The following is a 22,329-nucleotide window of genomic DNA, read 5'->3' as shown; positions in this document are numbered from 1 at the left end:
GTGGACGCTGCGACTGGCTGAAGTGCAGGACCGGCGTTGTAATACAGAAAAAAAAAAATTGTTCTGTGTGCTCCAGGGAATCGTTATTGAAAATAACAGTACACCATTTACATTTCAGGCACAGTATGTGACCTAGTGTCATCACAAAGGTACTCTGTCTTGTATTATTGCAAAAAGACTGTGGCTCACTATAATGCCTCTGATCAGCTGAAAGATTACTTACCTGTACAAATAAACACATGCCCCCTGCTGGCGGTGCTGGACCCCCGCCCCTACCCCCCTGCTTCTGATCTCGCTACAGCGGGCCAAACGTCAAGCACAGTTCCTCAGGTGGAGGTCGTCCATGCCGGTGGCCCCCCGTGCCAGGTCAGAAGGAGGAGGTATCACTGGTATTGGAACTGCCGGGGGCAGGACCGGAGTGCGAGTCCAGGGAGCGGCGGGACGTGAGCAGGACGTAGGTGCCTACCCGTGCTCTGGATGGACTGGGCACAGGCCCTGCAGAGATTTAGGCGGGCCCCCGAACTTCCTGAGAGCAGGAATAACATGCAGGCCTCGAGTCACCAGGAGGCAATGGATTCACAATCAGTGAGTCGCAACATGGCAGCCTTGCTGGAGATTTGCGACTTTAGGGCAGACATAAGCAGAAGGCTCGACTCCCTTGACAAGAAGATGGACTCCGTGCAGGATAGAGTCCAAGCCCTTGAGGCCAACCAAACCTCTGCTGACCTCTTTGAAACACAGTTCGACATGAGACTAGCTGAGCTGGAGCGGAAGGAGAAGGTTACCCTTCAGTTAGATGACCTGGAAAACAGGGAGAGATGCTCCAACCTGAGGTTCCTCGGAATTCCGGAGCAGGATGGGGAGACGGCGTTCGACATTTTGAGTGTGGTCAAGGCAATCATTAGTAAACTGTTTGCTGGAGAAAATACCAGCAAATGTACAATTGACAGAGCCAATAGAGCTGGAGGGTGTCCTGGTGGCCCTAGATCTGTCCTGGTGAAATTTCACTATTTTACAGAGAAAGCCAAGATTCTCGAGCTGCCCCGCAGGAAAAGTCCTATTGACTTGGAGGGCGCTAAAATATTGTTTCCCCCCCCCCCCCCAAGATCTTTTTGCTCTCACTCTTGCGCGTCGGAGACTCTGTGGGCCCCTTACGAGGTGGCTGCACTCTAAGGGAGTGCGATACAGGTGGGGCCACCCGTTCCCGCTCTCCTTCGAGTTTGATGGTTTTAAGTACTCCCTGGTTGCAGAGTCTGATATCCAGAGAGTGACTGGAGAATTATTGGGTGACCCTACCTCTAAGCAAGTCATGGATGGAGGGAGTAAGGAAGAGAGATCATGGTGTGCCCTCGGAGGGCGCAGGGCGACGTCGCGTCCGAGGGCATAGGAAGTATAGAAAAGTGGCACCTCCCTCCCCAGAGCCGCAGGCGAATTTGGATGTTGGGGTTTTGGTTGGTTCGATGTGTGTGCCTCAGGGTTTAGGGGTTTGGCGTTTGCTTGTGCAATGGTCTTCTTTGTTGCCTATGTCTCATGCAACAGGGTTTCCTGGTGCGGTGGGAAGGGGGGGATGAAGAATACTACGTGAATTCACCTGTTCTTACATGGGGGGGGCTGCGGTGGAAGGGGTTGATATTTTTGGGGAGGGGTTGGGGGAGGGATGAAGAGGTTGTTTTTCTTGGTTGATGAGGGTTCCTCAAGGCAGTTGGGTGTGTTGGGGTGGGGGGGGGTGTTTCCTGGCTTTCACTGGTGCGCAGAGGCTGGGGGTAGGGGCTGTCATAAGGGGCTCCTCTATGGAGTTGGCAGGGTTTTAAGGCTTTTCTAATGGCCGACTCTCTCCAGTGGTTGTTGGTGGGGTCCTTGAACGTGCGTGGATTAAACTCTCCTACCAAGAGGTCAATGGTGATTTGGGAATTTTCTAGGCTCAAACTTCACTTGCTCTTTGTACAAGAATCACATTGGGCCAGGGGAAAGGAACCACCACTTAAGTCCAAGGCTATCCAACATGTGTTTCGATCCTCCTATTTGGCGAAGAAACGAGGGGTTACCCTCTTTATCTCCCCGAATGCTTACTTCTCCCCCAAGGCTGTTAGGTCTGACCTGGAAGGGTGTTATGTCATGGTCAAGGGGGAGGTGAGAGGCAGGATGTACACTTTAGTGGGCGTGTATGCCCCGAACGAGGGGCAGGACGTCTTTTGGGAAGGGATGGGGGGAGAAAATCAAAGGGTTTGCCAAAGACACTCTTACAGTAGGGGGGATTTCAATATGGTATTGTGTCCGGATAGAGACAGGAAGTCCCCCAACCCCTGCCCAGACATGCGGTCCCAGACGAGACTCTCCGACTCTTTCCGTCGTATTAACAGGGAGCTGGGCCTGGTTGATACTCACCCCCACAAGCGCAATCGTGATTCTCTTCTCACCTTTTTCTCCAGGGTACATATGGCATTTTCCAGGATGAATTATTTCCTGGTGGACTCCTCGATCAGGGACTGCGTTTCTGATTTTGGGGTTGAGACGATTCCATGATCTGATCAAGACCTGGTTGAGGTGAAGTTGGGGGTACCCCCTCCTAGTCAGTCGAGGTCTTGATGGATCTGTAATGATTCCTTGTTGCAGGAGTTGAGGCAGTCGCTGTAAGTCTCCATGAAGGGATTCTTTATTCTCAATGATACCGGGGAAGTGGAGGTTAGCGGTGTCTGGGATGCATTCAAGGCCACGATTAGAGGTTCTGTGATGGAAATGGGTTCTAGGAAGAAGAGGGAAAGTAATCGGGAAGAGTTGAAGCTGAGTGAGAAAATAGCAGCTATTCAGCCAGGAGGGAAGCTGAGATCAGTTGTATCCAGGCAAGTGGGAGGAGCTTCAGAGCCTTTAGGGCAAAATGGTCTGCTGTTCTAGTGGGGCAAACGGAAAGAAAGCTGGCCTTTTTAAAGCAACGGTACATGGAGAGGGGGGAAAAGGGCAGATAGGATCCTGGCTTGGAGGTTGAGGGAGCTCCGTAACAGCAGAAGGGTGAGCTATATTGCTGTCCGAGAGGGAGAAAGATTCCTGCAGGATGATCAGATAGCGGAGCAGTTCAGGCAGTATTATGAAGGTTTATATACCTCTCAGTACTCTGGAGATGGGCAGATGTGGACCGGTTCTTGGATCCTCTCCATATTCGCCGCTTAACCCGAGAGAATTCGGATCTTCATGAGCTCCCAATTTCACCCCAGGACATAATTGATGCCATTGCTTCTCTGAGTGGTACAGTGCCGGGGGACGACGGCTTTTCAGGCCGCCTCTACAAAACCTTCCGCTCCACCTTAACACCCTTCCTGGCGAAGGTGTACAATTCTGCCCTAGAAACGGGGTCCCTCCCGGGCTCCATGATGTCTGCTCTTATTGTCTTTCTCCCGAAAGAAGGGAAAGACCCCTTGCTTTGCCAGTCCTATAGGCCTATTTCTCTTCTCAACGTCGACGTTAACATTTTTGCCAAAATCTTGGTGAATAGGCTGTCGGAATTTCTTCCTTCCCTGGTTCTCAGAGACAAAAGTGGGTTTCGTTCCCGGCCACCAAGGGTCTGATAATGTGAGGAAAACTTTGGGTTTTATGCATGAGGTGTCCAGGCGGGATTCGGAGGCTTATCTCCTCTCCTTCAATTCGGAAAAGGCCTTCGACCGTGGCGAGTGGCTTTTTCTGTGGAAGGTGCTCCGAAGGATGGGTCTGGGGGACAGTTTTTTCGGTTGGGTCTCGGCCCTATATAATGGACCCTCAGCGAAGGTGCTGGTGAATGGTTGTACCTTGGCAGGTTTTGCGCTTTCCAGAGGCACTCGGCAGGGGTGCCCCCTTCTCCCCCTTCTGTATGCTCTGGCGATGGAGCCCTTTGCCATCGCGGTTAGGGCAGATGGTGTCTCAGGGATGCAGTTTGGGAGTTCAAGTTATCCTTATTTGCAGACGATATACTGGCGTACTTGACTAATCTCCATGCGTCCCTCCCGCATTTGTTAGGCCTAATCGGATATTTCGGGGTGTTTTCTGGGCTAAAGGTCAGCGTTTCCAAATCGTGCTTCATGCAGATGGGTAGATTGGGATTGGACCAAGGCAGAACTGAGGTGCTGGGTATGAGGTTTGAGAGGGAGTCATCTTGATACCTTGGTACTAATATCCTCAGGGACCTGGGTAAACTGTTTAACTCAAACTACCCCCCCTACAGGTTAAGATCGTTGGTGATCTGGTGAAGTGGGCTCCCCTTACTTTCTCCTGGCTTGGGCGTATGGTCACGGTACGGATGAACATTCTCCCCAGGCTCCTAAATCTCTTTACGACCCTTCCCTGCATTGTTCCGGATTCCTTTTTCGAGCAATTGCAATCTCGTCTTCTCTGTTTCATTTGGGATGGCAAGAAGGCTAGAGTGAAGTATTCCACCCTGACCCTTCCCAAGTTTTATGGGGGCTTTGGCCTGCCGGATCTTAAATTGTACTATAAAGCAGCCCAGCTACGTGTGATGTTAGAACATCTGAGGGACGATCTTAGAACGTATTAGGCCTACGTGGAAGATGTGCATGTTCACCCGAAAAGTCAGGACCTCCTTTGGGCTCCACCCAGTTCTCTTCCAGTGACGGTCAGATCGCACCCAACCCTTGTGGGCGTCCTGGAAGCCTAACAAAGATAACAAGCTCCTCTCATCTTGGCCCTCTTCCCTATGGGGCCCCCAGATCAACTTAGGATCTAGAGGGTTTCGAGGGACGCAGTCGTGGTCGGATCTGCGGGTGGAAAGGGCTGCCCAACTTTCACCAGGGTGCTTTCCTCTACTACGCTCAGCTGTTAGAGGCGCTGGTTGACAAAACGCTTTGTTTTCAAATACTTGCGGCTAAAGGGAATCGTCACTCGGGCCGCTTGGCTGTCTGACCTTACCCGTCCCCTGATCCCCTTTGAAATAATCTTTGTGGAAGCCAGGTCCAGGAAGGGGGCCCTGTCCAAGATTTACCACGCCCTGTTCACAGCCAATTTAGAAGGTAGACGTTCAAGCGCATCTGGGAAGCGAGGTTGGGCCTTGCCCTTGATGATCGTGCTTGGCAGGCTGTCTTTAAGACCATCTTTTCTGGGGGGTTGTTTACGGCAGCCATGGAGCACAATTTCAAGATTCTCCATTCCTGGCATCGCTCCCCCGTCTCCCTCTCTAGAATGTATGCCAGGGTATCAACAATGTGCCCGAGGGGGTGTTCCTCCCATGGTTCCTGGTTTCACATGTGGTGGGGGTGTCCGGCAATCCAGGTTTATTGGGCAGAAGTGCTCAGCTGGATAAAGGACCTGTTGGGAAAGAACCCCTCCCTTCACCCCCCTGGACGTCCTGCTGGGTTCGCCCCTGCCTGATGAGTCGTTACCCTTCTCAAAGGTGACGGGGGCCATGTTAAGAGAGGGGGAGACTGGCACTGGCCCAAACATGTAGGGGAGCCACAGCCCGCACAAAGGCGGGGTGGCTTAACAAGTTACTTCTTTTTCGTATGAGAAATTGTTGGCCATTGCAAATGACACCATGTCTTCTTTTTTACAGGATACAGGATTGGACTGTTCTGTTAAATATTGACTGTGAAGCCTTGAAGCTGTGAATTATCAGGGTGGGTTGCTTGGTTCGAGGCTCGGAGAGGGTAGCCAGTAAATGGTTCTGTCGCCACGTCCTGTAATGTCACCTGGGACCTCACTGACATTGATGTTCTTCTGAAAAGCCTTATTGTGTGTTCAGTTCTACTTTTTAGCCTCTTGTGCCTATTGTTCTCTGAAGCCGGGTTTGCCTGTGGCGGGGTGGGGGGGCGGGGCGGGGCGGTTGGGTGGGGTGGGGGTTGTAGGTGGGGGGAAAATGGTTATGTTTTGTCCTTGTAGGTTGCAATTGTTTGTTCATGCCAGTTGTTGCTTGGCGGAAGTGTTTGCTGAAAAGCTTAATAAAAACAAAGTGGGAAAAAAAAACACGTCGGTGCTTCTCCTCTTAAGGTGAGGTTGCCAGAAAAATCTTTCGATGCCCTTAAACCCCCAAAGGACACCCAGACAGGGTTTTCCATCCTGGATTCCCTAGTGGCCACCACCACGAGGACGAGTGCAGGCACTCCACTGGCATCAGCAGAAGCCGCGCCAGACAAGAAAAGCAAGAAGACTTATACTTTTGGGAGGAAGGTCGCTAACACTACACTGTTAGTTACAGCTGCCACAATGGGAGGATCTGGAACGCTAAATCTAAGCCGTCCCAGAACCACTAAAGGCTCAGTTACTAAAAACGATCGCTGAAGGCAAGCAGATCTTGAACTGCATCCTAAAGAACAAACTTCATGCGGCAGATAAGTCTGGACACATCATAGTGGAGGAAACACTCATCAAGCACCATGCCTGGATTAGAAAGTCGGGGTTCACGCTAGAGACTCGAGCAACCCTCACACATGCCAGTGGAGCCGAATGTGGTGTTTGGGAAGGCCGTAGAAGATGCCCTCAAGAGTGCCAAGGAGGAGTATGACATTCTTAAATCCCATGGGCAGTTGACAAACCCTGTTCGCAACGGGGCTCCCCAAACGCCAAAGGAGATTTCAGGGCCAGGGTGCGCAACGTTCCTCATGCTATTCTCGGGCAGACAGTCTTAGTCTTGCGTCCAGTCACAAGGCCAAGGAAATAAAAGGAGCAGAACCTCACCTGGGGGAGGCTCAACGCCTCCCAAACAGTGACACACGGTTTCGGTTCCCCTCCTATGCCACTCCAGTAGGAGGCCAGATTTTTCACTTCACCAACGCATGGGAGGGGGAGAACTTTGGGCAAGTGAGTGTTGTCAATCAAGATTGCATCAGAATGCTCATTATCAGTATTGCATCAAGATGCTTCAAAAGCCACCGTACCGCCCGCCGAGACAGAAGAAAATGACTGTAGAAGAGCAAACCATACTGCTGGAGGAAATAAAGGCACTTCTCGAAGGACTCCATAGAAATTGTCCCTGCAAACCAGGTAAACCTTATTTATTCAACATACTTCCTTGTGCCAAAAAAGACCATACCATGCACTCAGTACTAAATCTGCGCCCTGTGAACAAATGTCATACGATGACCATGCTCTAGGAAGTGCTTCCACTCCTGAAATGGGGAGACTACATGGTGACGTTGGATATGAAAGATGCATACTTTCATATTTCAATGCACCCTGCGCACAGAAAATACCTGCGTTTCAAGATGTTGCAGGTACCTCACTACAATGTCAGATACCAGATAACACTACGCAATGCAATGCGCTTGCTCAGGATGATGGCCTCTTGCATTCACTTGGTTCCAAACGTGTGCGCATGCATGCAATGCAGGAATGGTTACTGAAACAGTGGTCTCGGGTCCGAGGACAGTACGATCTAGAGGTTGTTTCGCTAACCCTGGTTCAGGCCTTTTGCTGGTGGTCCAAGGACAACTTGTTTAAAGGAAACCTTTTACGCTCCACCAGCACAAGCTATCCTAACTAAAGACTCCTCACTCGCCGGATTGGGGGGGGGGGGGTTCCACTTCCTCCACCACACAGCCAGTGGACACACTGTACTTCCCAAAGATATATCAACTTCCTAGAACTCTTGCACGCCTCGGCTCTTCAAGCCTTTCAGCAGCATCTGAAGTGCAAACGGTACACACACACACTCTCTCTCTCTCTCTCTCTCTCTCTCGTTCTCTCTCTCGTTCTCTCTCTCTCTCTCTCTCTCTCTCTCTCTCTCTTCTCCCCCCCCCCACCCCCCCCCCTATGGGGTAACCCTCCACTAGACTTGTTTGCCACAAACCTAAACGCACAATGCCCGGACTTCATGTCTGTCAGGGCCAGGTCAGAGGCCTTAAAACCTCATCCAAGACTGGCGCCAGCCTCATTACCATCATGAAGACCAACATTAGAATGGGACAATTTACTTGGTACTATTTACCTTGGGGTGGAGGGAGGGGGGGGGGGGGGGGTTCAGCCAACACAGAGACACACACATAGCTCTGTTACAAGGAACTGAGCTATGTGGTCTAGTCTTTTGGGTGTGGCAGGCCTGGGAATTTTTCTACCTGGACTACTTTACCTGAGACTATTTAAATTATTTAAATCACACCCAAACAGCAGAACATGCTTTGTGTTCTCTGTGGGCAGCGTAATGCTCACCGTGTCCAGTTCTTTGATGCCGGCTTACCTGAAACCAAGGACCTGCAGAGAGAAAGAACACTACGAAACTTATCTGGAACAGTATCCGGTCTTCAATCCATCGCCGACTTCAGTTCAACTCACCTGAAGGTACGAACTCCATCATCCGGCACTGCATGCATCCTGGAATACCATAACCTGGAAAGAGGAGAAAGAAAGACAGCATTAGTAAGCGTTTACTCACGTTTCCTCCCGAATGAAGAAAGCCACATAATTCTTACCTGGGTAGTCATCTTCTGGTCAGTATCATTGCTGGAACATTACGGCGCTCGGCGAGGAACATCGCAACCTGCAAGGAGAAAAAAGACACAGGTTAGCAATATAAAAGGCGAAACAGCACTGTGCATCGCGCATTACTCACCGGACGGCATCGCGCACACCGCGCTTTCGCCTACTGGCCCATGCTCGTCTTCAAACTGCATGACACCACCACAAATAACTTTCCATACCTAAAAGGAAAGAAGCAAGACATTATTTGAACTAAGAGGAACATGAGAACTGCATATAAAGACTGTAAAGCAGCAAACCTACGGAGTAAATTGGTCCCCGCTCTCCCCCCACATCTACGCGCCCCTGCCACGAGGAGCAGGACGGAGAATCCACCTTTTACAATATTATGGCCCATCTTTAACCAGAGGCCTTACCAAGGGACCAGGAGAGGGTTCGAGAGTGCAAATCATCCAACCAGGGCTTGGTGGCGTCCCCGTGGATACCAGGTGAGCGGAATAGTGTCCGGGTCTCCCCAACCAGGGTCCAAGGGGAACGCCCTGGGAATGCACTGGTCAGAGAAATTTGCTTACGCACCATCCCCCCGACGCGACTCCTGAGCAAGATAGTGCACAAGATTCACCAGGAACAAATAACTCTGATCCTGGGTGCTCCGATGTGGGTGAGACAGCCTTGGTTTCCACATCTGCACAAACTGGCGATGTGCGACCCAATCAAGCTTCCGTGCCCATACAACATGATGACACAACACAAGGGAATCCCTCCACCCATGCCCACAATCAATGAACTTGGCACCTTGGCTCCTGAAGTCAGTTTGGCCACTTGAATCTTCCACAGAGGTGGATGGATATCCTTAGAGGCACAACAACCCAACACCAGGCACTGCTATATTAATAAGTGGAAAAGGTTTGTGATATGGTGCACATCACAATCACTGAATCGAATGTTCCCAGCTAAAATTCTACACTACATGCTTTACCTACTAGATTTCGGCCTAGTATTTATTTCCATAAAGGTGCATCTGGCGACCCGGTTGGCTTACGTCCACTTGACAGAACAAAGTGTCCTGGTAGAATGTCCCTGTCATCAAGGTATTCATGGAAGGGGAAAAGTGGCTATACCCCCCAACCCTCCTTTGGGTTGAGATCTCAATGTTGTGCTCTCCAAGCTCATGCGTCCACCCTTTGCGCCTATGCACAAGGCCAGCCTGAAACATCTTACTTGCAAGACAGCGTTCCCAGTAGCTATCCCTTTCATAAGACAAGTCAGTGAGCTACAGGCTTTGTCCGTACAAGACCCCCTTTTCACTATAACCAAGGACAAAGGGGTCCTCCGAACACATCCTAGGTTCTCACCAAAGTTCATTTGAAAGTTCCATATAAACCAGTCAATAAAACTTCCTACCTTCTTTCAGAATCCATCATTCTCCAGCATGGGGTCTGGCATGGATTCACATGCTCATGATTATTCCCAGTCAGGCTGGGAATCCTCGGTAAAAGACTTTCACTTACAAACGAGATTTCTCCTCCAAACCAATCACTACACTCTAGGTCATACTGGCCCAGCCAATGACTGCCCTCTCCCTAAGACCCTCCTCTGGCAGCCATCCTCAGATTTTGGCTTCACGTTGGGGATGGCACACACACTTCCTACACCCTCAGGTGACTTCAATAGCTAGGACACTATGGACACTGGTACATGTAGAGCAATACTGAGATTGGTGTCAAAGAAAAGGGTTATTGGAATAAACAAGAGATCCCACAAATATTCTGAACCTCCCCAATGCAAAGTAAGTTAACCCCTTCCTAGAAGGACAGGTGCAACACAATATCAGGATGAGTCATTCAGGGAGTCAGGACAGCCAATGTTAAGTTGGCAAAAGTCAAGTTGAGCTGAAGCACTTCCTGCAGGTAAGTAAAAGTCTTGCACTATGTTTTGGAAGTCTTTGTGGGAAAAAGAATCAACATAATAATGACAGTTTTACCGCCTTGCTCCGGTCGGACGATCTTACCAACGGACAGACTCTTCAACTAGTCTTTCCTGATGAAGGCCACCACAACTACTAGCTTCAACCCAGTGATTGTGGCCGAAACACAACTGTGTCGATCACTTGTGGCACAACTGTGAAAATACCCTTTGTTGTATGTTTCGAATTTCGTGTTGTGTACACTGTTTTTGTTTGAAAACCACACCCGGGTTGAGAAACAACCAGGGGCAGCACTGATCTGAGTCACCAATGTCGTATACTCACATGTGCATGTTACTAGGGTACTCATCTTCCACATCCCGATGAGGGTGCACAATTGCACTTCCCTATGTTTTTATTGAAAATCTGTCCGGTATCGCTTTCGTACTTAGCGAAAGTTTTTTATAAAAATAGAAGACACTGGTTTTTTAGATGGAAATAAATATATCTAAAAACCGTGGATTTTTGTGAGGATCTCGCATCCTGATTTTTTGTGTTATCAATATATGTACCCACCTGGGCATATCAGGACCCTGCCAGGCGCCCTTTATTTTCTTTCCACTTTCTGCTTGTATACTGTCACCCGGCCCTCTCTCAAGGTAGCTTTCTTGAGAAATTTCCTGATCTCGTGGCTAATCTGCAAATTCTATATACTCATCTGGTGGTCTGGGGGATTTTAATTTAAAGAATTCTCCTCCCAGGCCTCCTGCTCTCGACCTATTTGGGGCAAGTATGATTAATCTGCAATTCCATCAACATTTTAATAACCCGACTCTTAAATTGGGCAACATACTGGATTTGGTATTTACACATTAAAAACCTGTTTAACACTTTAGTCTATTGAACCTATCTCTTGGTCTGACCATTTTCTGGTCTCTTGTAGACTGGAAGATGGAGGCAAACCTGTCAAAACCCCCATAGAGAAAATCTGACAGCGCTCCTGGTGTGCTGTGGACACTTCAAGCATGGCTACTTTGATCGAAGCCAAATGTAGTTGCGAGTCAGCAGTGTCACTGTCATCTATGTCTGAGGCTTTTCTAGAGGGGCCTAACATGGTTGCCCCTCTGATTCAACCTCGTAGATTGCCTCCCGAACCATGGTTCACTAATCTTCTGAAAGAACGCCTTAAAACGCCAGTCGCAACGTAAATGGCATAAAACATATGACCCTTCTCTTAAAATTCAATATAAAATACATTCTGCTGTTTATTCAGCTAAAATCAAAGCTACCAAAATGGCACATTTCACCTCTAATATTGAGTCCTCTTTCTCAGCCAAGGGCCTTGTTCGCTGCAGTCAAGGATCTTACTTCAGTGGATAGGCTCACCCCTACTGTCACGCCTACTCAGGAACTTTGTGATGCCCCATCTCACTTCTTTTTTCTACGATTGACACTATCGGACAAACCATTGCTCTGGCAGTGACAAGGGCTGGCCCCCTTGATATCACCACCACCTTTCTCACTGTCTCTGAACCCACTACTGCTAATAGTTGGTCCACCTTTCCGACCTATACTGAGGAAACTGTATTGACGGCTATCGGAAAAATCAAGTCCTGTTCTCCCTCTGATGCGATCCCTTTACAGGTTATGAAGGACATTGCCCCTGATCTGCTATTTGAGATTACTAAAGCTATTAACGACTCCCTTCAAACAGGGTTCGTCCCTCGGGAGCTGAAATATGCTAATACTTTAACTGTGCATTTTTGTCACTGTGGATTGTAACTGCTATTTGACTCCATTGGAGTCCCTTCTAGGACGTGGCTCCTTGTGCAGTCCTCTTTCTTTACCTTTGAAGGGGCGGGCCCGTCTGTGCCATCCGTGCGTGGAGGGAGCAGGCGGCAGTGCACCCCTTGGGAACACCTGACCTAGCAGACTCGACTCAACGTAATGCTCTGCTAGCCCACGCTCCAGCCAACACAAAATGGCCCATAGGCTTTGTGAGAGCTGCCACTATCAGGAAAGAAGCACCTTTAGCTGCCTTACAGTGTGCCTTAATCCATGCTCGCTCGTTAGTTGCTCACCACATGGACTGCTGTGACCTTCTGTCCAGTAAAGGCCTTGATCTTATATCCCTTACCAAAACCTGGCTTAGAGAGACATCTGACCCGATTGTCCAATCTCTCCCTGACGGTTACTCTCTAGCACATGAGGGGACCCCGCTTCCCTCCACCCTGGGGCGGGGGGTGGGTCGTGGAAGAGTTGCACGGATATATAAAAACAAATCTAAAGTCATTAGTACAGTCCCTAAGCACTCCCTTCACATGGAATGCCTTCTGACCCGAATCTCAATCTCACCTACTTGTACTATCTCAGCATTGCTGGTCTATCGACCCCCCCCCCTGGGGCTGATGCCACATTCTATACTGAATTCCTGGCATTTGTGACGGAATTACAAACTAAATACCCTTATTTGATTACTATGGGAAACTTCAACCTGCCCATCAACCCCACTACTGCCAAACTGGTGGCCAATTTTACCATGCTGATGGCTGAGTTAGGCCCCCTACAAGGGGTTCCTACCCCTACCCATAGTGGTGGTAGTATTTTAGACTTAATTTTCACTCCCTCTGCATATGTTGACGTTGATAGTCCTATCCCTCTCGTGTTCAGACCACCTCCTAGTACCTTTCTCCATCCCTCTCAGAGCTCCTCCCGCCGGTACAGCAATACCTGCGATTCGCAGACGCAGTTGGAAAGCTGTCCCCAAAGCAAAACTCATCAACCTGCTACAATCCCAATGCAATTCTGCGGATAGCTGCTCCCTCTCCACATTACAAGAGGCCTTCATTGCTACAGCTGATGTGCTCGCACCATACAAAATATGCAAACAATGCAGTCGCCCACTGGAGCCCTGGTTTTCACCCAAACTCAAGGATCGTCAACTCCAGTGTAGGCAGCTTGAAAGAAAGTGGTGTCATAACTACTCACCTAATCTAAAAACTTAATCGGAAAGCACTTGTGACCTACCACAGAGAAGTGGTAAATGCTAAGAGTCTACTTCGCTCCAACGGTAGAAGAGGCTATTAACAAACCTAAGGCTCTATTTGACTTGGTGCAGTCTGTCTACGCTGAAATTGGCACAAGATGCAGTTCCACCCTCCCAAGAGCTTTGTGACTACATCTCTTCCTTCTTTCTGTCTAAAATAAACACCATTCGAGAGAATATTCAGACCGAGGATGCAGCAATTGCGCAACCCTAGTTTCTGTAAACCCCCCACCCCCCTTCCGGAGGGTGCTGGTAATCTTTTCCTCTCTTTTCTAATGCAGAAGTCCCATCTATGGTTCAAAAGCTTAAATCTGCATCTCCTACTGATGCCATACCACTCGCTCTCCTGCAGGAAACGTCTGTCGACCTGATTGATTATATCACGTCGGCAGTTAATAACTTTCGCTACAGGAGTGATACCAGACTCACTCAAACATGCCTTAGTGATCCCTCTGCTCAAAAAGCTGCCTTTGGACCCCGAAGTGATGGCCATCTATCGCCCCATTTCACTTCTGCCATTCTTGATGAAGGTATTGGAGGCACTGGTATCACCACTGCTATCCACATTTCTGTATTCAGTTCCTTGATTCATTTCAATCTGGCTTCTGGCCTGCTAGAGGCACTGAGTCTGTCCTTAACTCAGTGTTGGATGACTTAATGCGTCTTGTCGATCAGGGAAGTGTTGGAGCAGTCCTACTGTTGGATCGGTCGGCTGCGTTCAACACCGTTGACGATACTTTTATCTCCTGGCTCTCGGAAGCCAGTATCTCTGGTCAAGTCCTCAAATGGTTTACAGCTTTCTTCACTGGGTCGTTCCCAGTCAGTCTCCCTCCCTCTGTTTTGCTCTGCCCCTGCCTCTCTGCTCAGCCTTTCTCTCTCCTGTGGAGTGCCCCAGGGCTCGGTGCTCTCCCCTATTTTGTTCAATATTTACATAAGATATCTTTTTGTTTCTTATTGAATCATGTATTCCGTTGCTAGTCATAAGCCGATGACACCCAGATAATGGTCCGTCAGGACCTGACTAAACCTGAAACCGCTAACAGCCTTAAATGGCTGGAAGAACTCGGTACATTGACGCTGAACTGGCTTAAGCTGAATGGTACTAAGACAGAGGTCCTGGTTGTGGGCACATCTACACCTCAAGTGTACTGGACAGCCGATTTCTGGCCTTCATCACTGGGCCCTCTCCCTATTCCTGTTCCGTCTGATTCCCTGTTGCCCAGCGGATTCTGTTCTGTTCTGTTCAAGTCCATGTGTATAGTACACCGTGCCTTCTATGGACTGGGAGCAGAATATCTGCAAATAATGTTCACTCCCTACCAACCCACTTGCACTCTTTGCTCTCTAACCAGCCGGCGGGTGGCGGTGCCTCATTTCAAGCAGGCCCGTAAGGGTGGCCGTGCTTTCTCAGTCGCCGCTTCAAGGGCGTGGAACGACCTTCCCATTCCCTTGCGCGACACCTCCAATCATCTTGCCTTCCGTCGAAGTTTAAAAATCCTGATTTTCTAATTTCTGTGCTGTGGCATTCACGCCTTGCCTCCTCAGCGCCAAGATGCCCTCGGATGTACATGCACTCATACAAATGTCTTTAACATAGCAGGGTGATCCCGCTTTTGAAAAAACCCACCTTGGATCCTACCACTCCATCTAATTTCCGCCCTATCCCACTTCTCCCTTTTCTGGCTAAACTCTTGGAATCACTGGTGACCCCCTTACTATCTACCTTCTTAGAATCTACTAATCTTCTGCACCCGGTTCAGTCCAGGTTCCGCCCGGGTCGTGGCACGGAGAGTGTTCTGGTCGCCGTCCTGGACGATATGACCAAGTTGGTGGAGTGGGTGCCCTGATTTTGTTGGGCCTTTCAGCTGCCTTCGCCACGGTCGACCACTCCATCCTGGTATCTCGCCTTGCCCAGTTTGGTATATCCGGAGAGGTACTGGCATGGTTCAGCTCATTCCTTGCGGACCATACACAGACCCTCTCGATGCCCCCTGTCCTCTCTGCTCCTTGTCACCTCAGTTGCGGAGTGCCCCAGGGCTCCCCTCTGTCGCCCATATTGTTTAACATCTACAGCTGGGCCCTTGTGTGTCTCATCCGCTGCTTCGGCTTTAGCTGCTACTCCTATGCCGACGACACCCAGATACTGATAAGACTAGACCTTGATCAGTCTGAGGTGTCGTCATGCCTGCGGGAGTGCCTAACTGCCGTCGGAGATTGGATGATCCACAATGGGCTCCAATTGAATGGGAATAAGACTGAGGTGATGGTGGTGGGCTATCCCCCTGGTCCCGCACTCTGGGTGCCCTCCTTTTGGCCTTCTTCCCTGGGACTCCTGTTGATTCCGGTTAAGAAAGTGAAAAACATGGGTGTGACTTTATCTGCATCCTTGTCTATGGACCAACAAGTCTCTGCGGTCTGTCAGGCTGGCCATTTTCAGCTGAAAATTCTGAGGATAGTACTTCCTCTGATCCCAGCCCCACTGCACCCCCCAGTGGTTGCAGCGTTTGTTCTATCACAAATAGATTATTGCAACTCCCTGTCTCTCGCCCAACCGAAGAGCCGGATTAAACGGCTGCAGCAGCTACAGAACCTGCCCACTAGGGTAGCCACAGGTACCCCTTTTGGAGCTCATATCTCCCCTGTGTTACGGAACCTGCACTTACTTCCTGTGGCTCAACGGGTAGAGTTCAAGGCCTTGTGTATTGTACACCGTGCCCTAGACGGTCAGGGAGCAGAATACCTCCAATCCAGATTTACACATCATCCCACTCGTAATCTTCGCTCGGCCACTTACGAACAACTTGTTGTCCATAAGCACGAGAAACTGGGTTGGTGGCCGGGCCTTCTCTATTGCTGCCGCAATCTTGTAGAATAATCTTCCACTTACCATCAAGAAAATCTCCAACTATTTAGAGTTTAGAAGGCGGGTCACAACATATCTTTTCGTAAATTCTCGTGGTGCTGTCTTTATCTCTCCTAGCGCCATGATGCTATGCGACCGTGCGCTTTATAAGATGATTTTTTTTTTAATAGGTTTTTATTAGCATTTTTAACAAGATTACAAGCGTCCCCCTCCCATTTCTTCATATAATTTCTGTTCGACGGGGCTTCTCCTTGTTTAATGTGTTTATAGATGGAAGCCAGAACCCCCTTGTCCTCCGTGTCTGAATCTAGGTACTTTTTGATTGGGGTAAGGGAACGGGACCCCACCTGCTTAACCTCTGGGTGAGAAAGCAAGCGCCTCATCTGAAGGTAGGAAAACCTATGCAACTCCCCTGTGCCAAGTCCTTTTCACACTGCTCAAATTGTTTAACCTCATCTCCGACAAACATATCTCGCGCCATCCGGCAACCCCCCTGGAGCCAAGGGTTAAAAGCCGATGCACTAGTAAGTGCTGGAGTGAACTGCGGGTTGCCGTGCAGGGGTGTGTAAGGGGAGGGTAAGGAGGTGATGTGTGCTTTTTTAACAGCTTGATCCCATGACTCACCCGTTCATGCGGTTATTGTACTGCAGTACATTTGGATGGGTCTATCAGGCCTCGGCAACCACAGAATCCCCTCCAGGTTCCCTCCCGCCACCTCTCTATCCATCGGCCTCCAAACTTACCCTCTATCGTCCCTTTGCCAATCCCTGACACTGATCTGAGCCGCCAGATAATAAACCCGGAAGTCTGACTCCCCCAAGCCTCCACGGGCTAGCTGAGCTTTCATTATGGAAACTGCTACTCTGGGTGTTTCTGATTCCAGATAAACCAATTGGTCATTCTGTGGATGGCTCTGAAGGATGCTGGGGATGGGTACTAGAAGGGCCTAAAAGTAATAAAGCAGCAGGGGTAAGATTGCCATCTTCACGGCATTAATGCGTCCCAGCCACAATATCGCCAGGGGTCCCCAGTCTATCATCTTGGTTTTGAGTTTCTGAAGGAGAGGTGGATAATCTGCCTTGTAAAGATCCTCTAGCGTTTTGGTTATCTGAATTCCCAGGTACTCTAGTCTACCCACCTATATTTATATGCCCTCCTAAGGTCTTGCTCAGAGCTAGCTGCTTATATATATATATATATGTATATGTATATGTGTGAGAGAGAAATATATATTCTTTTTAACCCCACCACTTGGTCAAACTGTTCCAGCAGCCTGCCCACTGCACGTATAGAGAAGTCAGGGTGAATTGAGGTCAAAATCATGTCGTCGGTAAAGGCTGCTACCTTGTGCACAATACCTCTGAACGGGATACCATCGGCTGCCCTCACTGCTGCTAAAAATGGTTCCAGATGGAGCGCGTAAAGGAGGGGAGACATTGGACAGCCCTGTTTTGTGCCCCTTCCTATCGGGATCGGTGCTAATACTTTGCCATTAATTGCTAGTCTGATCACTGGATTTTGATAATTAGCCCTGACTCGGCCGATGAAGCCTGGACCAAAGCCTGGACCAATTTTACTCTGCTACCAACTGGCCCTCTAACCAGGGTAACAACACCCAGTTCAGTCAAAGAGGCCAACGGCGTGGCAGAGGAAGAGGTCGCGGCTCCAGCCCCAAAGGTTCCACGCCCAATACCAACAAATGACCCGAAGATTCGGGTCCCCTCCCATGCATCACCGGTCGGGGGCCGGCTAACATCGTTCCTATCAGCATGGGAGGGAATATCGTCAGACCGCTGGGTATTATCCACCATAGCCCACGGATACTGCATCGAATTCAACGGTTCCCCGAAGTACAGACCCCCACGGAACCGACGCATAACACCGGAACATCTCGCCATTCTGCTTCAAGAAGTAGCAGAGCTACTGAAAAAAGAAGCTATAGAGGCTGTCCCCCTATCTCAGGTAACAGAAGGTATTTATTCAGTGTACTTCCTTGTACCCAAAAAGGACTTAACCATGCGCCCTGTATTAGATCTGCGCCCAGCGAACAACTTTGTCAAACCCCAAAAGTTTCGTATGGTGACCTTGCAGGAAGTAATCCCACTGTTATCACAAGGGGATTACATGACCACGCTAGACATGAAAGATGCATACTTTCATATTTTAATGTTGCCAGCACACAGAAAATACCTCAGGTTCAAGATAGAGAACAAACACTACCAGTTCAGAGTACTACCCTTCGGGATAGCTTCTGCACCGAGGGTATTCACAAAAGTACTGGCAGTAGCAGCGGCCCACCTGCGCAGGTTATCCATCCCGGTATACCCTTACCTCGACGACTGGCTCATAACAGGGGATTCTTACGAAACATGCTTCTCCAATACCCAAAAGACCGTAGACCTTTTGTACCAACTGGGCTTCTCCATCAACGAAAAGAAGTCCAGCTTAGACCCCAGCCAAGTCAAACAATTTTTAGGGGCTCTAATTCAAACAAAGGACGGCCTCGTCTTCCCCTCCAACGAGAGGGTCCAAAACATGCGGTTTCAGATCCCCCATTATGTGGCAGGTCGATAGGTGACGGTACGCAAAGCAATGCGCTTGCTAGGGATGATGGCGTCATGTATTTATTTGGTACCTCTCGCGCGCCTGCGCCCAATGCAAGAGTGGCTCAACAGCCAGTGGTGTCAGGCCAGCGGACAATGGGACGATCTAGTGGTGGTCTCGCAGGCCTTAGTTCTCTCGCTGCGGTGGTGGACAAAAGAAAACCTGTTATTAGGGAAAACTTTTGCCACACCTGCAGTGGAAGCCACTCTAACCACAGACGCATCCCTCACAGGATGGGGGGGGCCTCACCTATCCCATCAGACTGCTCACGGAGCGTGGACTCCGAGCTTAGCATCCAAGCATATAAACCTGCTGGAACTTCTCGCGGTGTTCAAAGCACTGAAAGCCTTTCAAGAACACCTACAAGGAAAGACAGTGATGGTCCTCACAGACAGCACCACAGCCATGTACTACCTCAACAAGCAAGGGGGCACCCACTCTCCAGGACTGTCCAAGCTGTCCCAGAATATATGGAAGTGGGCTCTCAAACACATGTTCCTACTATCACAACATGTACCAGGGGAACTCAATCTGCTAGCAGACAAACTCAGCAGAGACTTCCCCCTGCCCGAAGAGTACGAATGGCAATTGCACGAAGACATCGTCTTAGACGTCTTCACGCAATGGGGATTCCTGGAAATAGACCTGTTCGCAACTATGGAAAACTCACAATGCCAAAGTTACGCCTCCAGGTACCCCCAGAACCAGTCCAAGGGGAACGGTCTGTCGATTCAATGGTCAGGGAAATTTGTTTACGCCTTTCCCCCCAACTCCCCTTCTCAACAAGGTGGTGCACAAGATGCACCAGGAGCAGACTACCATGATACTAGTGGCCCCAATGTGGGCCCGGCAGCCATGGTTCGCTCACTTGATGGAGATGTCCCTATCTCCCCCAGTGAAACTTCCCTGCCCGTACAACATGCTGTCACAGGACAAGGGCAGGACACTGCATCCATGCCCTCAGACCATGAATTTAGCAGCCTGGCTCCTGAGATCGTAGAATTTGGACATTTACTACTCCCGCAGAGATGTATGGACATCCTCAGGGAAGCCAGAAAACCTAATACTCGCCACTGCTATTCTAGCAAGTGGAAAAGATTTGTCATCTGGTGTAGAATTAAGAGCATCAACCCAGTTGACTGCTCTCCCACTAACATTGTTCTATACTTGACCCATTTACTGGATTCAGGTCTAGTGTTCAATTCCATTAAAGTCCACCTTGCGGCACTTTCTGCATACACCACTTCCCAACTTAAAGTGTCGTGGTGGAAGATACCAGTTATCAAGGCCTTCATGGAGGGGGTAAAGAGAATACACCCCCCGATAGCTAACCCAGCTCCCGGATGGGACTTGAATGTGGTGCTTTCTAGAGTCATGGGCCCTCCTTTTGAACCCATGCACAAGGCAACTCTTAAAGACCTCACTCTTAAGACTGCTTTCCTAATAGCTATCACCTCCATTAGGAGAGTAAGTGAACTACAGGCTCTGTCTGTACTAGACCCCTTCGTAACAGTTCAGGATAAGGTGGTTCTACGCACACACCCAAGGTTTGCACCAAAATTCATATCGAAATTTCATGTAAACCAGTCAATAGAACTACCAACGTTCTTTCAAAACCCTTCCAGCTTGGGAGAAAAAAGTCTGCATACACTGGATGTACGCAGAGCTGTCATGTTCTACATGGAAAGAACCAGACCACTGAGAAAGACTAATCAGTTCTTTGTCTCTGTGGCAGCAGGAAGAGAAGGAGATGCAGTTTCAAAGTCCACTATATCTAGATGGATTGTTCAATGCATCACTCTCTGTTACACTCTTGCTAAGAGAGAACTACCCTTCAAGCCAAGAGCACATTCCACTCGAGGCACTGGGGCTTCCATAGCATTCATTGCAAATGTTCCCCTTGAGTCCATCTGCAAAGCGGCTACCTGGAGTTCTGTGCACACCTTTACAAAACACTGTCTAGATCCACACTCGAGATCTGACTCCCAGGTGGGACAGGCAGTATTAAGACATCTTTTCTCTACTGTTCCTTCTCATAACCCACCGCCAACTCCGGGTACTGCTCGCTAGTCTATGCACAGCATGTGATTCTAAGCAGATTAACAAACATCAGAAGACAATGCATTACTTACCGTAAAAGCATTTCTGATGGTTGTATCTGCTTGGATTCACATGCGCCCACCCTTCCTCCCCGCTCGGATGGAAGGAACATAGACATCCTTTTCTATATTTCTCTCTTTTCTGTACTCACTCACGTCTAGAAGGCTCCCTCAGGGCAGAAAAATACAAAGAGGGACCTCGACGCGTGAAGGATTGTGGGTACAACGCACGTCACTATAGGGCTAGTGTTACAGACACGCCTTGTCGACGTCCCCTTTTCGACTACGAAAAATAAAATGCAATACTCCGCAGTGACCACTGGATGTCGGACCTATGCACAGCATGTGAATCTAAGCAGATACAACCATCAGAAATGCTTTTACGGTAAGTAATGCATTTTCATTTGAATACTTGTAACTGTGAATCTTTGTGTACCTCCACTACAGCTCACATTTACCCCTCTTGAGATGAGTCTGGCTGCTCAACACGCTGTACTGGAAGGCTGAGTGACCTCTGAACGGGCCCATGAGATTCAGAGCTCACCCTCTGGCACCTTAAAACGAGATAGCTGCACCTCAAGGAGGATGGGGTGCAGGATTCTCTTACTCCAACACCAATCAATAAGGACAAGTCAATGGTTTGGCAAAGGGAAGTCAGTTTAATGACGAGTACAAAAAACGGGGAAACAAATGGAAATCATCAGAGGTGCGATCACCTGTCTCGCTTCAACTTCCAAATTCTTCATGCAAACAGTAGCTTTTATAGCAAATTCTCGTCATCACTGACGTGTAAAACTCATAGGTTTGACATGCAATTCAATTGGTTGGAAAAGGTAACTTAAGTATAGGTACTATATCTGTATATGGGAACAGTGTGGGGATTGGATAACTCTTATCAGGTGTACGTCTACACCCATCCCTCTACATCACTCGTGATAGACATCACTACAAGTACGATGTCTTATTGGTTCTACTTGATATAGGACTCTAGATTATTTGGTCCATTGTGATTGGGTCGGTTACACCCCTAGACATAAATCTCCACTTTAATTAGCAGCATACAGAATGGATGCCCAGATGCGGTGTGCCCCAAGATTCACCCTACCTCCCTTCCATCAATCAGCACTTTAGGGCTATGTGTCAATTAGTTGGCTGAGAGTGGCCTCGAACTGTAGCTTCTTATCCGGAAATGTTATGGCATCCTCTGGGTTTGGATGACATTGGATGTTGGCACCTCTACGCGCCAGGCTGGTCACGTGCCTGTTCACTGTGGACCGACCGGCTTAATTTTCCCTCTATTTGTGTGTTTGATTCTTTGTTCTACCATGCCACCTGCCTGGGCCTCCTTATCTCGACCTTCACAGGGTAGGCCTCAATGCTCTTAAGTTTAGATTATTCTGAGTTGCTGCTCTCCTCCCTTCCT

General features: G+C 49.1%; 2 protein-coding genes across 3 annotated transcripts in view; one reads left to right on the top strand and one right to left on the bottom strand.

Annotated features, from left to right (window-relative positions):
* Nucleotides 1-22,329, top strand: part of HADHA (hydroxyacyl-CoA dehydrogenase trifunctional multienzyme complex subunit alpha) — a 541,230-nt gene that overhangs the window by 162,187 nt on the left and 356,714 nt on the right. The gene's annotated exons all lie outside the window — the stretch shown is intronic.
* The window catches only part of HADHB (hydroxyacyl-CoA dehydrogenase trifunctional multienzyme complex subunit beta), a 679,110-nt gene that overhangs the window by 541,209 nt on the left and 115,572 nt on the right, over nucleotides 1-22,329 (bottom strand). The window lies entirely within an intron of this gene.

Source organism: Ambystoma mexicanum, chromosome 4p, assembly GCF_040938575.1.
Source record: "Ambystoma mexicanum isolate Mex_15411 chromosome 4p, UKY_AmexF1_1, whole genome shotgun sequence".
Classification (NCBI taxonomy): domain Eukaryota; kingdom Metazoa; phylum Chordata; class Amphibia; order Caudata; family Ambystomatidae; genus Ambystoma; species Ambystoma mexicanum.
Note: the sequence above shows the minus strand (reverse complement) of the source record. Positions and strands in the feature narration are given on the sequence as shown.